This window comes from Galleria mellonella, unplaced genomic scaffold (genome assembly GCF_026898425.1).
Source record: "Galleria mellonella isolate WM207_F2 unplaced genomic scaffold, CSIRO_AGI_GalMel_v1 utg213, whole genome shotgun sequence".
Classification (NCBI taxonomy): Eukaryota; Metazoa; Arthropoda; class Insecta; order Lepidoptera; family Pyralidae; genus Galleria; species Galleria mellonella.
Window position 1 is genome coordinate 4,123,100 of NW_026442039.1, and position 19,407 is coordinate 4,142,506.

The 19,407-nt window shown below is 32.2% G+C and overlaps 1 protein-coding gene across 2 annotated transcripts in view; it reads left to right on the forward strand.

Annotated features, from left to right (window-relative positions):
* Nucleotides 1–980: 980 nt before the first annotated feature.
* Nucleotides 981–19,407, forward strand: part of LOC113509827 (uncharacterized) — an 84,391-nt gene continuing 65,964 nt past the window's right edge. Inside the window, exon 1 of one of the 2 annotated variants that reach the window (XM_026893259.3) lies at nt 981–1,142. The gene's annotated coding sequence lies outside the window, so the exon portion shown is untranslated. The remainder of the gene's footprint in view (nt 1,143–19,407) is intronic. The other variant, XM_052894480.1, reaches the window with a different exon arrangement.

The window sequence follows — 19,407 nt, forward strand, 5'->3', positions numbered from 1 at the left end:
TTATATGCTTTTGTACATCATTTGTAGTATAAATATTGGGTTATAACAAAAATGTACATGGGCAGACTTATCCCTTAACTGGATTTCTTCCAGTCAACCTTGAGAATTATATTATTGCAATATTGGATATCGCCAAATATAATCAAATTATAAAAGAAATATAGATATTTAGACCTCAATAGCTCACTTACGCTTTCCTTAGTCTTAAAAAGTTTGTTACAAATTACTCTAAAATTTATTTGTTTACCTCTATGTTATTCTTATCATACATTTTACTATTTTCATTTCAATTCGTTCTGCGATTGAGAGCAAATTTGCCACCGCTACACTTATTTTATCGGTCTAAAATCGATATCGTTGCAGTGGAGAAAACGCATTGATATCAAATCGCGCCCCTGAAAGTGATCGAATCGGGAAAAGTATTCGAGATGCAAGCAGAGCGGATCCCGCTCGCTCGGTTCGAATATAAGCCGAAACAGACGTGTCGGCGACCTCACTGTAAGCCTCTATTACCTATTAGTCATATATTATGAACCGTCGATGTTTCGTAATAGCACGCATTACATTACTGGCTATGTTCTGGACGATAGTTTGCGACAAAATCAAATTCTATTCATGCTGTTATAAATAATACCAGTGTATGATACCTTGTATCTTACATTACAAATATTCTACAATATATTAGGCTTTTAACATCTAAATAAACTTAGATGTCACACTTAAACCTACTTCTAACAAGAGATATTATGGAACATAAAAATAAGTCTTTTATTTTTTTATATTATATCATAATACCACATACTATTACCATAGGTTACTACTTATAAGTAGGTCCTGATCAGGAAAATCAATTATAATTTTAGTCTATTTTTAATAATTTTCATTAGTAAGCCAGCAATGAATATGTAAAGTAAGTGATTTACACTCGTAACAATATCCTTGGTAGAGGAGCGCTTAGCCCCGCTTCCCTCACTAGAGAGGGCGACCGGACCAAACCTCAGTCCTCCTCGAACGCCACTATAGTGCACGTGTTCTCGCGCTCAATCAGTGCCGGCAAAGAAACAGTTGAATTTTTTATATTAAAAAAAACCGTGCTGTGTTTTTATCTTTTATCAATTACATCTTTGGATTTTTTTGTTTTCGTAAGTATATTGTCTTATATTTCTATCTCAGGTGAAAGCTTAAAGCTTGTCTGGATGGCTTTGTATAATTTGAAAGGTGGACGAAGCCTGGTGTATAGCTAATGTCGTTGCACATTGCTATAGGTAGATGCGCACTTTGATTGCAACTTTATAGCAGGAAATAATAATTAATTTTATAACCACATCACTTGTTTGTGATCTCATTGATGAAGCAATATGTCTGATACATAGATTATGTTACATGTATGAAGAATAGCAATTTAAAAAATAGTTAATTAGGTACGTCAATAAAACACACTTATATTGATTTTTGTTTACGTACTATATTTTCATTACAGTGCAATGAGTCCATTTGCCTTATTAAAAATATTGGCGCCAGATGACCGAGGGTGTGAGGGACATAATTAATTTTTTTTTTTTACTAAACAAACACGGAATAGCGCTAATTATATATATTATGTCTGTTGTGTAATTAAATACAATATATATTTTTTTACATATTTATAGGTTTTTAACATATTTATTTTTATTATTTTCTTATTATTATATATTAGATTATTTTCTTTTCTATTTTTTCTTTACCTAAGTGTTTCAAATTATTAGTATCGATAAATAACCAATAAGTGATTTTTTTTTCGGAAAAAACACACCTAAGTCGTAAGCGATGTGTTGTATTTTTCACACGATGGCAGTGTTTGCATTGTTGCTATAATGTGGGAATTTACAAGCAATTATTGATCAGAAAAACACGGTTAAAAATGGCTATGTATAATAAATTTGTTAGAAATTTGCTGCTCACGCTGTCATAATAGGTACGTTAGAATTATGGATGGGTAAAAAATATTGACAAACAATAATATATAATATATAGCTACCTACATTGTAATAAATAAATCCAAAAATTATAGATCGTTTGAATATAATAGTTAGCCTTGACTCAATACGACAGAAGTTGCTTATAAATTAAAGTGTGACTAAGATTTGGCGACATATTTTTAGTTTTTTTTTTTCTTTAAAGATGTAGGTAAATGGAATGGTAACTCCACTGCTTGTACTATCGGTATAAGTTGACGGGGCATCAGTGAATGATAAGTGAGGATGAAGGTAAATTAATTAGCCAGTATTGATGATTTCAATACGATGATTTCCAGGATGCGGGAGGGATTGGTCGATCTGATAAAGTATATTGCTAGCAATAGAAACTCTAAACTCTATTGCTAACAATCCTTTCTTCGTATTTTTCAACCGACTTCAAAAAAAGAAGGAGATTCTCAATTCAATTGTATTTTTTTATGTTTGTTACTTTATAACTCCATCAGTTCTAAACCGATTTGAATATTCTTTTTTTTTTATCTGAAAGGATATACTGATAGTTTGTTCTAAAGAAATTATATCAACATTGTTTCAATAGTTTAGTTTTAAAAACAAAATAACTGGTTTTTTTTTTCACAATCGATCTCTGTTTTTTTCTTTTTTTTTTTGTGAATCTTTAATTATAAATTCGTTATTTATTTAATAATCATCTAGACAATATTGTAACGTGAAGTTTAGTTATTATTTTGATATTTATTACTCAATTAGGCTTCAAGGGCTAAACGGGTTTGAATGTAATTCGGTACACAGATAGACTATATCCTGTATACACAATACAGTTTATTATAAAAGCAAAGACGCGGAACACAGCTAGTTTACCATGTAGGCTGCTTATGTTTCGATTTCAACATACAACTACGTGCTAGTAACTATACATTAATTACGACTATACGTACATAATATAAGCACAATGATTACTTATTACACAAGTTAAAGATATGTTCATTACAAAATAATATTTTTTTCTATTAATATTAGGTGATCGGGGATCGTCAAATAGAATTTTCAAAAATAATATACTATACCCTATATTACTCGCTGATAATGTAGCTTTCTGTAGATAAAAGAATTATTAAAATTGATTAAGTAGTTTCTGAGTTTATTATCAAACAAACAAACCATAAAATCTTTTCCCTTTATAATATTTAATCACAATTAGTACAGACAATTAAAAGTAATTATCGATTCTTTAACAATTATGTTTAATGTTAGTAAATCTGAATATCAGAGTTTTGTCAACTTAACGATAACAAAAATTATATTATATTTATTTTTATGTATAAATGGGTATTTAGTTAGTGTTACACAAAACTAATAACAGACCTCTATCGGGACCAATTTGGTACGGCTCCTACAAGGGCGCATCCCAACATATTAGATTACAAATAAAACTCGACCTTTTTGAAATTGGTTGAAAATTAATTATCACGCATAAAATTTCTTATATATATATATATATATATATATATATATATATATTCAGTAGTTTAGTTTTTAAATCAAAATAACTGATTTTGATATAAAAACTGTCGAAGTGGATTTTTTTCTGAAAAAAACCTTATTTATTTTTATTATCTATTTGTAATGTTTTTTTTTTAATGGATGATAATGGGATGGTAACCCCATAATCTGCGCTAACGGTATAATATCTGTAATGTTAGGAGTATGCAAACGGAACCGAGAGTCAAAGTCCTCTATATTTTATATATACTTACCTCTCGCGCCTCATCCACATTCATGACTCGTCTCACACATACACGCCGGTTCCGGTGACTCTTGACTTATTAGTGGACTAGTTGAAACCGTGACTTCATCCATGTTGTAGTTGAAATTTAGCGTAATAACCATAGGGGGGAGAAGCAATTTTTAGTAATGGAGATTAGACATCCTACTGCTAAAAATACGACCTCCACGGGGTTCCCTCTGGAGGCCATCGTAATTGGTTATTGTTGAATTCACCACGATAAGTCAACTCACCTGCTTCATCATCTATCATCCCTCACTGGTGGCCCGTCAGTGTATACCGATAACCGGAGTAACAATTCCATTATCATCCATTAAAAAAATATAATAAGTATCTTTAACATATACATATGTATATAGTACATAATAACTTTTAAAAAACATTCTTATTTTTTTAAAATACTGTAAATGCGTAACACTAAGCAGTTGTGTTTGCATGGCTGTGTTTCGGTTTGAAGGGTGGGATATGGCGTGAATTTGCAGGGTTCAGAGGAATAACACCTGAGTCATCAGGAATGGCAACGCATGGGGGGTATCATGGGCGAAACAGTATACTCTGTTATGTCCATGGTACTGATCATGTCTATAGGCGACGGTTACCACTTTCCATCAGGTGGGCCGTCAGCATGTTTGCCATTCTAAGTTGTATAAAAAAAATATTAAAAAAATTCTTACTATTTTAAAAGACTGTAAATGCGTAACACTAAGCAGTTGTGTTTGCATGGCTGTGTTTCGGTATGAAGGTCCTACCCTTCATACCGAAATGGCGTGAATTTACAGGGTACAGAGGAATAACACCTGAGTCCTCAGGAATGACAACGCATGGGGGGTATCATGGGCGATACAGTATGCTCTGTTATTTCAGGCGGGGTTATTATTCCATTATCATTCATTAAAAAAAAATCTATCAACGTCTCACTGCCGGGACAAAATAGCATTAACATTAGCAACTTTTATTACCTATCAAAATCTATTTAAACATTTATTTTATTACGACCAGTCTGAGTAAACACTATAAATCAAGTTTCTAGTAGTGAGTAATTAAGTATTTTTTAATTTAAATTTCAACAGATTACCTTATAAACATTTTGGCATAAAATTTGGATTAACTATTAAGTAGGTACCTATTTATATTACACTTCATTGTGTTTAAAATTGGAAAGGAGTTGTTGATGTTTAGTTGTGAAATTTATAAATACAATAAACGGAAACTAAATAAAAGTTTCGCATGTCTGTACCTTTATACGTACTAATATTATAAATGTGAAAGTGAGATTATTTGTTTGTTATCTTATAGCACCTTAATAGTTTTTAAAAATAAAATAAATAGAAATATATTTTCTTCAAGTAAAGTAAATAAACATTTTTGATTGTTTATTTTTTTATGATTCTACTATCCAGTTTAGAATCCAATTCAGCTGAGAAAAACGAGCGAGAAACACAGCTGTTTAACCAAACACTATGAAATTTATTGTGCTCGTACTATATGATGGAGAAGGATATAGACTTTTTATCCCGCACAGTAAACACAATCTAGTCATATATTTAAAAAAATTATTAAAATCGGCTCTGATATTGTTTAATATAGCGCAAAATGTATACAAAATATAGGTAAATTAAAAACCTTCTCTCTCTTTCTCTCTTTTGGGGACTATAATAATATAATACCCCGACTTCGCACAAGTGAATAGGTAGTAAAAAATATATAATTGCTATTTTTTTTTTTGATAAAATAATAGAGCCCATATTACTCGCTGATAACTGTAGTTTCCTATAGGTGAAATATTTTTTTTAAAAATCTGTTATGTTATTAATTAGTTTATCTATTATAAGAAAAAATCTATTTTTCCTCTTTTAATTATTATTATTTAAAAATTAAAAAAAATAATATTTAGATTGCTAAATTTTATTACAGGCATCTGTGCCAAATTCCAACAATATCTTCTAACGATGGATCACGAGTAAAGAATTTGGTGATAACGAACAATGCAAGAATTTTATATTTATCTTACAAATATTTCGTATTTTGCAGAAAATGTTATCTATTTAGACAGAGTTTGAGATAAATTCTTACCAAGTGTTGTTATTAGGCTACAGATAATATACTATTAGAAATTTTAACCACAGATTCAGAAGTATTTATATAAATATAAATGCCTATGTTCATAGTTATATACAGGAAACAAAATGTTTAAGTATGATTAGTATTCATACTTATACAATTTAAAATGAGCTATAAAAATGTTGTTATCTGGATTTTTAATCCCTTTTAAAGATTTCCGGATACATTCGAAGCGATATTTTCAAAGTTTTATTAGTGTGGATATATTACACAATATTTAAACACACAGACTTACCTACTGCTCATATCAAAAACAGTTTTAATTTTAGTATCATGTTTTTTTTACACCACTGAGGTGGTAGTCAAGCATACGGCCCACATGAAGGTAAGTGGTTACCGTAGCCTATGAATCGTGTATATTAATATTCTACTTACATAATATAAAACATACTTATTTAAAATTGTACAAATTTAGAATCATTACAATTAGGTACAAATTAAAAAAATAAATATAAATGCCGTGTGGTCCCGGTATAAAATAAGGCACTCCTACCTTTCCATTAGGTGTCGCAAGAGACAACTAAGGTAACTAAACAGTCGAGGGATGAGCAGCAGTATCCCCTCTGGCATCCATTTTAACCCTTCTTTGCATGATTTTTTTTATTGGTAGAATAAATCAAGGTATGTCATTCAAGTTCAAAATTAAAGGAAATATGATTAAAAAAATACATTTGACAGCTATGTTTTTTTTCTATATTGGACATTATAAAGGTATCCAAACACGATCAACTTAAAGTGAACTTGACCTTTTATATAAATTTTGGTCATTCAGTGTTATGATGGAAATTTCCATCCTTATGCAAAGAAGGGTTAAAACTTCACCAAAGCTTAACTGCGGTTGCCAACTTGTCTGTTAAGTGTGGCAATAACTGGCAAAACCCTCTAACAGGCCTACATTCAGCAATAGACACTTATATATATATATATTGATATATTCATAATAAATATATTGTCATTAATTTATATGTAAAAATTAAATTTACCTTATATTAGATAGGTACAATATTTACGGTTAACGAGACAAGTGTAAAGCTTACAAGGTGCATAATTGCAATGCAACGGTGCCGATGCGGTGTACCGAATATTGTTTCTTTGTTTGCCAATTAGTTCATTGACACATACGTACTAACTGACACTAGTTATTGGTGATTCGACGACGGCCCGCGAATCATAATTAGGTGGAAACAAGTTATGTACGTCCGTCCTGTGTCGAGACAGTGACGTGTCTGATTTATATTCCGGTTACTCGGTTTTGACCATAGCTATATAAAACCATTTAAACCAGTTCGCCGATTCCAATTATGTTTTTATATTATTTTTATATATATCCAGCCTTTAACTGTCCACTGCTGAACATAGGTCTCTCCCAAAAGAGGCTTTTGCTAGTTTTTAGGCTTTGGTAATGTTTTGAATGAGTTAGGTTTTGTTGAAAAAGACGCTGCTGCCTATCCCTCGATCATTAAGTTCCCTTAGTCACTTCTTATAACACCCACGGAAAAGGAAGAGACATATCAGCCATTAACTGTCCATTGCCGAACATAGGCTTATACCATAAGATAAAAATAAGGGGATTTTGCCAGTATTTGCTACGCTTGACAGGTGGGTTGGCAACCGCAATTAGGTCTTGGTGATGTCTTAGAAGTTGCTGCCCAACTCTTTACCATTACGTTCCCTATGTCGCCTCTTACGACACCCACGATAAAGGAAGAGGTAGTCTATTCTATGCCGGGACTACACAGAAATATAAGTTTTATTAATAGATGGATAGAGTGTGGGCAAAATGCGATGATGTGTAGGAGTGGATAGAAAACTGATGATATTAAATTATAATTAGTTATTAATAATGAAAACATTTAATTAGATAACAATTTTAAGTAGTTTTTTTTTTTTCTAAAAATGAGTATATATCCTCTTAAACTATTAACGTCTAAATACTAAGGTTTCTCCTCAAAAGAAGAAGTATATTAATTGAATATTTAAAACACTGTTTAAATATACAGTGTTTTAAATATTCTGTGTGGAAAGACCGTAGTAATTTGTCGTACCTGATCAGTATCATTACCTAACTAAAAAGTCTACTTAGGTTTACCTAATACTTTAGTAACATTACCGTAATATTACTGTAATATTACCGTAATATTACTGTAACATTACTGTAATATTACTGTAACATTAATACAACATTATTGTATTTTTTTATAGTGTTTCAACCGTAAAGCAGTTGTGTTTGCATGGCTGTGTTTCGGTTTGAAGGGTGGGATATGGCGTGAATTTACTGGGTACGAAGGAATAACACCTGAGTCCTCAGGAATGGCAACGCATGGGGGTATCATGGGCGAAACAGTATACTCTGTTATGTTCATGGTACTGCTCATGTCTATAGGCGACAGTTATCACTTTCCATCAGGTGAGCCGTCAGCTTGTTTGCTATTCTAAGTTGTATAAAAAAAAAATCTATAAATAGTCTATCATAGATGCATACGCAAGACAGATAATATATGAGATACGACGTCGTATTTATGAATCGATTAATATAACATTAACTTTAAAAGTTTACCTTTTATGGTACTTTATATAATAACTACTCGTCCATTGCATACATAAACGCAGCACGTCCTAACATATACTGTTGTCAATCCGGAACTTCGGACGGAAAGCACGCTTTTGCTGTCATAAGGAAATAAAAGGTGATAAGTTATGGCTATCTCGGATAATTTAATAAATCAAATATAATTTAATTTGTCCTCATTGTTATACTTATTATAATTTATCTCGTAAAGTTCAAGAGTTTCTGAGTAAATGCAAATTTTTACTTTAATAGTCTTTAGTAATATGACTTATAAATAGTTTTTCTTATGTTGCCATTAAATTTAGTCTAAACTTCGAATACATTTCTATCCCATCAAAATCATCATATAAAAATAATTAATATTAAAATTACGAAGAAATACTGTTAAAATGCACAGTTTTCGTCATTCGGACACTTTATAAAAGAGTTTGTGATGAATAAAACGTCTCTCAGTCTACGGGCCCTGTTGATCATATCAGTATGACCCTATCTCATCGCCCACGATAGGAAACTTTAAAATTGCAATAAATTGCCTCATCGCACGAAATAAATTTTGATCAGAAACTTCGTAATTAGGTTTCATGGTGCTGATGCTCTTTTTGCTAAACCGAACATTATACCACAAATAATAAGTACGAATATGTACAGTAAAAGTTCTCGAATTCTGTATCGAGAAGGCGGTAACCGGTTTTTGTTCAGTGTCGGTTTGAACAACTGCACACAATCGCATACGTATACAAGGCTCAATTGTTATTGTCAGATCCATCGATGTTCTGCAAGTAGGTATGATGTTTCAGAATTGTACTGTTATGTTTTGTCTCTGAGAGTTGTTTGTGATATTTCATACTGTGCGGAATGACGCACGATCTTTATTATTCCCTGTTTTGCCATTGTTACTAAATGTAACGCTTATTAATGGATGAATTTATCAAAATAACCAGTGATACATCTACATATATTTTAATATTGATTAGGTCTGTCACATGTCGATTTGAAATGCAATTTAGAAAGATGTAGAAACTTTCAATTCTATTAATTACAATATCAATAAAAAATTACGATCTATCAAAATATATAGAATATAATATAGATAGAATGAAAAACATCACTAGATATATCTGGAAAAAAATCGTGCACAAGTCTTCTGTCAATTTTTTTTAATACATTCGCTTCATGGTAACAATACACGGAAGTAATATAAAAACCTTTTAAGGTCCTCTTTGGAGAAACCCAAAATACATTATTTTAAACCCGTTCGCTGTGAGGCTCATTCCATATCTTAAAAGAAAGCCTTTTAAACTTGCACTTTATGCAAATATTCAGGTTTATAATACAAAAATAATAACAACTGTTGATCATATATCGCAAACACTTATCATTAACTCATTTAAAATTTATTACAATTTTCGTTTAAAAAATATCGATCGGGCGTCTCAACAACGTTCTTAGTTTGTCCCTAGTAGCTTTACCGTAGTACTATAGATAAAATTACTATAAAAATATCATGCATGCGTGACTTATAGCCATCATGATTTCAACAATTCATTACGTCTCCCCTACATACTGCCGCAAGGATCGGTCCTTAGTCAACAAATCCCCCACATGTGACATATTTCAATAATAAAAACGAACCACAAAAAAACATACGCTCGATTTGATAACCTCTTCCTTTTTTTTTCTATAGGCGACAGTTACCACTTTTCATCATGTAGGGCGTTAGCTTGTTTGATTATTTAAAGTTGTATAAAAAATTTTGATAACCCCAATGAAGCTTATAAATTGTCCTGATTGGTAGTTTAAAATTATTCACGTTTACTCATTATGATCATTTAGTAGTTGTTCGACAATTAAGTAATTATTTGGTTGACGAAGAAGTAATGGTTTGTCTGTGTGTAGTCTGTGATATGCAAGGTTTAGATAATGTTCTGAGAAAAGTATTAAAAATGATCGACAAAAGTAGAGGAAAATATTAAAAAAAAGATAGAACTCGTGAAAGACAATTTTGATCGGAAAGGAAGTGAATAGTGTAATTCGCTAATAAAGATAAATGTAAAACGTTACCCTCAAATTATAAAGGCAGAAAGACGGGACGAATCATGATGATTTTGCTGAATAAGAAATTGAAAGTATAAGATGTACAAACACTGGATGATTATTAAATATTTGCCCATATCTATGTTAACACGTTATATCATTTTACGCATTCACATCAATTCATTACACATATTTTTTTTTGTTATTTAAAACATCTTGTCAATTTTTAAACATGATAAATGAATTTGCCGTTAATATAGACGTCGATGATCAATCGCTATGCACAACATTCACCTATCTAGGAAATTTAATGTTATTGTTGTCATTCTTTTAAATTTTGGCCATGTAGCTCCGGCATAGAATAGGTCACCCCTTACTTTCCCGCGGGTGTCGTAAGAGGCGATTGAGGGAAGGCGAGGGATGGGCAGCAGCATCCCTCTTAAAACATCTCTTAAGCCTAACTACGGTTGCCAATCTGCTTGCCAAACGTGGCAACTACTGCAAAACTTCCCAAGGGGAGGTTTATGATCAGCAGTGGATAGTTAAAGTCTGATATGATAATGATGATTCTTTTAAATTTATTCAAAATTTAAAAACTTCAGCTCGATATAAAATGTAGAAACAGCGACGAGTATATTAGTGCGTGATAGCAACTATCTTTCAACCTTATAACCTTAGCTCCATTTGTGCCCAGGGGTAACAACAGATGAGGAATACCATTAGACGACACTGCATCTGTGATGTTAATATTTGTTTTTATAAGAGATAAAAATGTCATGATTACCACGGCGGCAATATCGGTACACAATAATGGGGAACCAATAAGGAATTATAAGTCACGAAAAAATCAGGTCGATTAGCTAGCCGTAACGAATTCACTAGGATTTGGTCACAATGGTTTCTAAAAATCCTGATGAAAGTATATTGCTAGCAATGAGAACGTTTCATATGGTAAATTTAAGGTATTACAATCAAAATACACTACATAGAGTATAATTTGGAGGCCTAACATGAAATGAAATTTCGAATTTTCGGACTCAATTTCGTGTATTTGTTAATACCGATATCGACTCAGTAAATGGAGCTTTACACTTCATTCGTCATAAATCCTACCATAAAAGTCCAAAGGAACAATATTTTAGCATTTTTAATATTTTTAAACTTTATGTATCATGTAATTTTAACTACAAATTTGTGTTTCGTTCGGCCTTGAAATTTTGGAAAATATTTTTTAAATATATAATATTTTATTTTAGCCCTCTGAGCCAATTGATTATACTGGATGTCAGAAAACTATAAGCATATCTTTCCATATCAGCCGTAAACTGTCTACTGCTGAGCATAGGCCTCTATTGGGGACTATTTTGCCAGTAGCTGTCACGTTTGGCAGACAGATTGACAAATGCAGTTAGACTTTGGTGATGAATAAAGAGGGTTTAAAGAGAGACGCTGTTGCCCATACCTTGACCATTAATTTAGTCTCCCCTTACAATACCCAAGGAAGGGGTGAGCCATTTTATGCTGGTATGTACTTACTATCTATGTACTATATGTGATAGCTACAAGTCTAATCTATAAGTATAATAGACACCGGTTATTGGGTGATTTACTAATTACTTACTGGAGAGGATCAACCCTTCTCAAATTACAAAGACTCATCCCTTTATACTGTTCACTGATCCATTATGTCAACACAAGTTAAATTTGTAGTCACTAATTAACAAAGTACTACATATAAATAACATATGATTGAATTAAACTTTGAAATGCTTACGGTATTGAAAAGTTTTTCCTCGTCTATTTTTTCCTTTATGGTAGGGTTCCATAAAGGAAAAAATAGAGCCTTTATAGAATAACTTTCCTCTCTGTCTGTCCGTCTGTCAATACTCTTTTTCTTGGCAATGCATGGAGGTATCAAGTTGAAATTAACATCAAATTCTGAAGTTAATTCAATATAAAGTATGGTCGTTTATAGCGTATATTTTGGCATTTGCAAGGGAATCACAACCTGTAGACTACTCCCCGTTGAACTGGAATCATGAAATTTGACTAAAAGTAATGTCGTACAGAACAAGCGGAGAGGAAAACCAGATCACAAAATTTTTTGGCCAAAATATTTTTGTTTTTTTCACTTTGAATTATATAACCCTCAGTGCGCGAATCCTATTCGCACTTGGCCGGTTTTTCTATTTCACACAGTTTATCTAAGGTCGATTTTTTGAGTTACTCTAATGGTATTCCTACGCCGGCAATGTAACAGTAATTGCTTTAAAGGTAAGAATGAAGTTAAATCAATTGGCTCATCGTGACAATACCACCAAGAACTTACCACAGTGGTTTCCAGAGAAGACCAATGGAAAGATCGACCCGACAGGATGTATTGCGTCCAATGAGGCTGCTAGATCCCATTAATAACAATCTTCTCCCCTTAAGTTTGATCGATTAAAGATTCATCAGTGGAGAAAAGTACTTATCAAGGAAATAGAGCAGTACAACACCTTACCCGATATAGTTGTAAAAACAGCCAGTCTTGCACATTATTCAACACTTGTATCTCAAAATAAGGCTAGAATATATGCATCAGCACTGGAGATTTTGATCAAACACACATAAAGGGCTTGGAATATTAATTGTTCATTCCTGAGATCAAATCCAAGAAGTCATATCCTTAAATTGGTAAATATGCGATTATACTGATGCCTTATTATATTGTGAATATTAACGTTTAATTTAATAAAATATAATTTAAGTAGATCCTTTAGATAATTGTAAAAAATATCAGACGATGTAGTCGAAGCTTTTCCTCCCACTGTATGAACCTTTTAAAAGACCTACTTCAATTCAGGGTCGGACTAAACCTGTTATTACAATCTAGATTATGTTGTCCACTATTAAGAACGTCACCGTTTGAAACGGCTTGTGTTTATAATTACAAGTTGAAGTTCCGTCTATTAATAAAAAATAATAATAACCAATACGATAGCACTGTTGGGAAAGGTCACCATTCAATTGAAGTTTGGATACAATAGTGGATATTTTACGTTTATATTTTAAGCTACATCAGAAGTCTTTGTGGTTAGTGAAGGTCTAAAAATCTAGACACCAGAAGGCCTTACACGATAGTACCTGTTTGAACATAGTAATCAAAAATTTTATGCAGACAATTTTTCAATCTAGTAAAGAGCCCTAAAGTTTCCAATTTATATTAAACTAGCTGTATCTCGTGGCTTCCTTCGCAAGTGTATACCGCATACCTGTACGTGTATCGTACAATTCCTTTAAAGATTTTTTGCGTGAAAGAGTAACAAACATCCATCTATTCTCACAAACTTTCACATCTATAATAGTCGTAGCATATAATCTTTGACTTTATTGTGTAAATAAATATAAATGTATCTTAGATATTGATCTAGATTCATCTACAATAAATATTCACTAAATTTCATAAAAATCTGTTGAGCAAAAGTAGGTTTAAATTTCACGCGATCAAATTCACAAAAATTAAACAATTAATAAAAAGAAATATTTTGTTGAAGTGATTGTAATTCAGACTATAGCTGTAGAGAACTAGAGCCGACCAGACGTTGGGGGCTGTCGCAACGTTACCGGCGCAGTGTTTATGCAGCTTATATTGTTAACCGCAGCCAGACCGGTTTCAGTCACCAGGTTAATGCGACCTCTAACGCGGAGGTTTACGTTCAGGTTGTGCGAGCTTTAACATGAAGTTAAAACACAGTATAACTTTAAGTTCGTGACTTGCTCAATGAGTCATTGGTCAACGCATATACAATAAATACAATAGATGTGGCTGGCATGATTCATACGTCAGCTGTTTGCGCCGTGATTCAGGATCGATACACTGGATCGAATCCTGTGAATGTTTTTCTATTTGTAAACCATTAGACATCGAATGCATTCCAAATAGATGCCAACGCAGTGTTAGTTTTGCAGAGGGAGAGTGTATTTATAAGACAAGGGAAATTTTTGTTATGTGTACATGTGGATATTTACAGTGGCGTCCATTAGTAAATAGGTTTTTGTGTTGACTAATTCTTTATTGATTTACCAATGATTGATTTTTTAATGGATATGGAATATGGAAAGGTATTTCTGTACTATATGTTCACGCTGGCGAGACATCCATAAGAGATAATGGGGTTGAAATCGGTTCAGTTTTCAGGATATCACAAGATTTACCACAATGGTTCTAATGTGGAACCGCGTGGAAGTCGACCTAATAGAGTTTATTGCTGGCAATGAAGCTGTTAGATCCCGTTACTAACAATCCCTTTCCCTTCTTATTGATAAAATGGGATTATAAACGACAGATATCATGTATCAATCCAACGAATACACGCTCAGTTTTCCACCATCGCAACTGTGACTGTGGAAGCACTATTGTCTAAGGTCTAAACGACTTACAGAATGCGCATCTTTATTGAAATTCTGAGAAATTTATTACTTCTCAGAATTGCTCATGCGTATTCATTAATTAAATATAGGACAGTGTTTGACTACATTCACTATCTGAAGACAAAAGCGTTAATTTTTCTCTTTTTATCAGTCATTCCATAAAAAAAAGATAAACGGAATTTGATAACATTAAGAAAGTTGACTTTACGGTTCTGTTGAACCACATTACTGATACTTAGATAAAGTATATATCACAATACGAGTATCTATACGCAATATATTAATTAACAGAAATCGATGTAACCTTTACCCAATAAGGATAGGAAAAATGTGTCAGTTCATTTAATATCAATGATAACATTGCCCAACTATTAGGCGTCCATTACACATTCTAAATAGATAACAATTTGACACATGAAAAGGGAAGGACTAAAACAAAAACGGTGTCATCGAGAAAGCTATATATTTGCCCTGTTTCAGGAGCACATTGCTACGAATAATTACCGCACGACATGGGGAGTGTCACATATTTGACTGACACGACATCGGTCCCCTCTGCACACTTGACCCATTTCTCATGTCACTATACTTACAGTATACTTATATTACTCTCATTAAATACAATGGTACTGACTATATTAATATATACTTTTTATTAGTCCCTTTGGGTAGTAACCGAAATAATTTTCTGGGTAGGCTGTTTCGTGTCATCAATCTTGCATTATAAAAAATAAACTTTTATGTTTGTAGTAAAACTGATTAGTGTTATTTAATTTCAGTCATGTTTAACTAGAAAGTAGTTATTTGAATATTAAACACTATATTAAATTACAAATAAAATTTCCATTTTAAAACATATCGTTAAAAAATTTACAACATTTTAAATAGAATTAATACTTGATTTATAAATATTCTAAGCAATAATTAATTATGTAAGGTTAGATAAACAGTGATTAAGTGTTTAATAGGAAAATCACATCATTGGTAACAAATATGTATTGTAAACCACAGCCAACAATATTTCTGGCACGTAATTAAATTAGGACTGTCAAAACGTAAGAAAATAAAAAACAATTGCCATTATATTAAATGAAAGTTGTCTTAATAACATAAAAGAATGTGCATTCGCCAAATTTCGACGGTAAAAACAATACACAAAATGAATTGATACTATTGTGTCAATACGCAGCAATATTATTAAGTATTAAATATGATTCAATCGGTCAAAAAATCAGGGTTACCGATGGTCGACTCGTTTTTGTAGGCGGTGATAAACTGCCTTTGTATTGCAGAGGAGACGAGTGGCTAACGTATCTCTATTCGTAATACAGTTATTAATTTATTATAGTTATTAACTATTACAAAATTGAATACGATTTGATATCTTACGGCATTTAATTCATTTATAAGAGTTTTTTTTTATATATTTATTTAAACAAATGCATCTGCTTCGGCTTAAAATTTACTGCAGAACCTGAATTCTTAATCTACTAATTATAAAATTCATTTAAATTTTACGAAGAAGCTATTTAAAAGGTGCTAACGAGTTAAGACTTGTTGAATATAAGTACTAGGCATAGATAATACGATACCGATCCGATATCTATATATTGGGTTCCTCTGGACATTGATAGTGGAAAAAAGATTATTACTTATTTCGAAATCGCCCATATCGGTCGGATATCTATCTTTGAATATGTTAAAAGTCTGTTAAAAATTTAATATTATTTTTTAGAAAACAGACTTTTAAAATATTCGTTATTGGACTAGAATATAGATATTTTAACTAAAATATATAGATATTGCTATATATTTTATTACTCAACCCTTAAAAGTACCGAATTATTATAGAAAAGTGCGAAACAGATTATGTAATGCGAAACAAGCAGTAAGTTATTGATATAGAAGCGAACATTCATAAAGTTTAAGATGTTAGTATTATCGCCATACGATTTCTGCTACGCCAGGAAGTAGGTTAATGCCTTGACCTTTCTCAACTGACAGTAAAACAGAATTGGCTCTAACGCCACAGGTAACGCTGATGTTATTATGACCAATATTACATTATATTACTTATGTATCCACTTACTTTTTCAATTTTCTGCATCTAATTCATTCACTTTACTGGTTCCAGTAGATTTATTTTCAGAAAATTCATTGCGTACCATTATTTAACGACTAAATTGATTTGTAGGTAATAACATGATAGATAGATAAGATGTATTCATACATGTAGTATAATTGAAATGTGAAGTGTCATAGACAATTAACATTTGAGGAAAGTGTAAAGTATACTCATGCAGTTGAGCTACAATTTTGAAGTGTGCTGAGGTTGCAAAATGATAACATCATGGTCATGACACGGTCGTCTCCCAGTCATGTTATTTCGGTGCGCGCTGCGCCGTGACTAAATGGATAACGGACGACGCGACGCGCAAACATTGTGTGCATTATTAGTAGAAAAGTTCACGGCGAGAGTGAAGCACTTTTTTTTTTCTTAAAAAACCCATTGTCTGTTTTCATTTTCTTTATTTTCAACTCGGTATAGGACATGATGGCTTGCGGAACGGTTTTGTTTGATATACATTGTAACTTATTATGTAGACTGAATAAATGAAACCCTGTTTGAGTGTAGCAAAATTTTATTGATAGGTAGCTAATAGTCATGCATGAATGTCAATTTAGTTGTTAGATTATATTTAATTTACCAGAGGGAGACTTTGTACAAAAGTCGATTGCTTGGATACCTCTGTCCCATTCGTGTTTCAACCGTGAAGCAGCTGTGTTTGCATGGTTGTGTTTTCGTTTGAAGAGTGGGATATGGCGTGAATTTACTGGGTACAGAGGAATAACACCTGAGTCCTCAGGAATGGCAACGCATGGGGGATATCATGGGCGAAACAGTATACTCTGTTATGTCCATGGTACTGCTCATGTCTATTATATTGCAATTTTTTTTGGTCGGTATTAGGTATTTAAGTTATGACAAATACGTAATACTGTCTTATCTTTTAGTTTATGTTTTAGATCTTGTGGTAAACCGCATGTTTAATAGTTTTCCTTTTTTGAAACATAATTTATAACATCATAAATTCCACACATATTTTTAAATTAATGTAAAAAAATTTGCTATTTATATTTTTACCCATTACGTTCTTTTGGACATTGCCAAGAGTGGTCCGTTCTTTAACCCTCTGTAATGAATGTCTGACTAATTAGAGATTTACCTTTTAGTATTATTACGTATCTATTGAAAATAAAACGTACCTTAGAAGAGTTTATGTCCAGTAGAGGGCTGCAGTAGCTTCATTATGATGACGACGAAAGAGTGTATCTATTCGAATACATTAATAAATGTTCACAGTAATTTAATTCGTAGAAACTAAATGCCTGCGAATTGAACGCTCTGATTTCTGTAATTCGTGCCCGATACGACGGCGTCGGATTACAATTCGCGCCGCAACCTCGGTTGCACGCCTAGTTTTGTTTTCTAAACACTTTTCTTGTTTGTTTCAACATGCATTTTATTGTCATCCGACTACAAAGTCCATGAATTGCAACAATGCATTATTATTTGATCAATATTGTCTCTTTTTTTTATAAAGAATGTAACACCGAAGACTGTTTTGTAAATTGATGAAACGTAATGTGTAAAGCAATCCTATAATAATATTGCATTCTCGGAAATGAAAAATCTTGTAATATATAATGAATAAATAATGAAATACATATTTATATAGTTATCTGATCTCCCAGGATCAAATTAAATGAAACAAGACTTATTGCATGAATGTGATATAGCAGTGATGGTTTTGTAGATTGTGCTCTTAATTTCCCACGATTAGTCATATAATATGATCATCTATTTTGATATACAACAGACAAGAGGGTCATTTAGTTAAATATTCTATCTGATGATGTACAAGATAATAAATTTGTAGGTATATTTACAGGGACTACTGATATTACTGATTCTACTTGATTCTAGATAATTTCAAATTTGTATTTTCCAACTTTTTTCAGTCGGCCATTGACCAACTGCATATTTTGTTATATCATACCTTTAACTGTCCACTGCTGAACATAAGCCTCCTCTTAGGGGATTTTGCCAGTACTTGCTACGTTTGTCAACCGCAATTAGGCTTTAGAGATGTTTTAAAAGGGACGCTGCTTCCCACCCCTCTCCCTCCTTTAGTCGACTCTTACGACACTTACGGGAAAGGAGGAGGCGGCTTATTCTATGCCGGGACCACACAGCAATATTTATTTCTTTGTAATATTTACGGAATTTGTTATATCAAGCCAGATATAATTCAAATATTTTATGGCTTATTTACATTTGAAACAATTTTCACACAAATACGTGTATTTATTACAAGTAGTGACGAATTGTCCTGATGTATTCGTATTTTGGTTGTATTCGTAATTTTTCAGGATTTCTCTATTCATACACGTACTATAAAATCCCCATCACTGAACTCCAATAAGCATCCGGCAAGACAAGCAAGAAT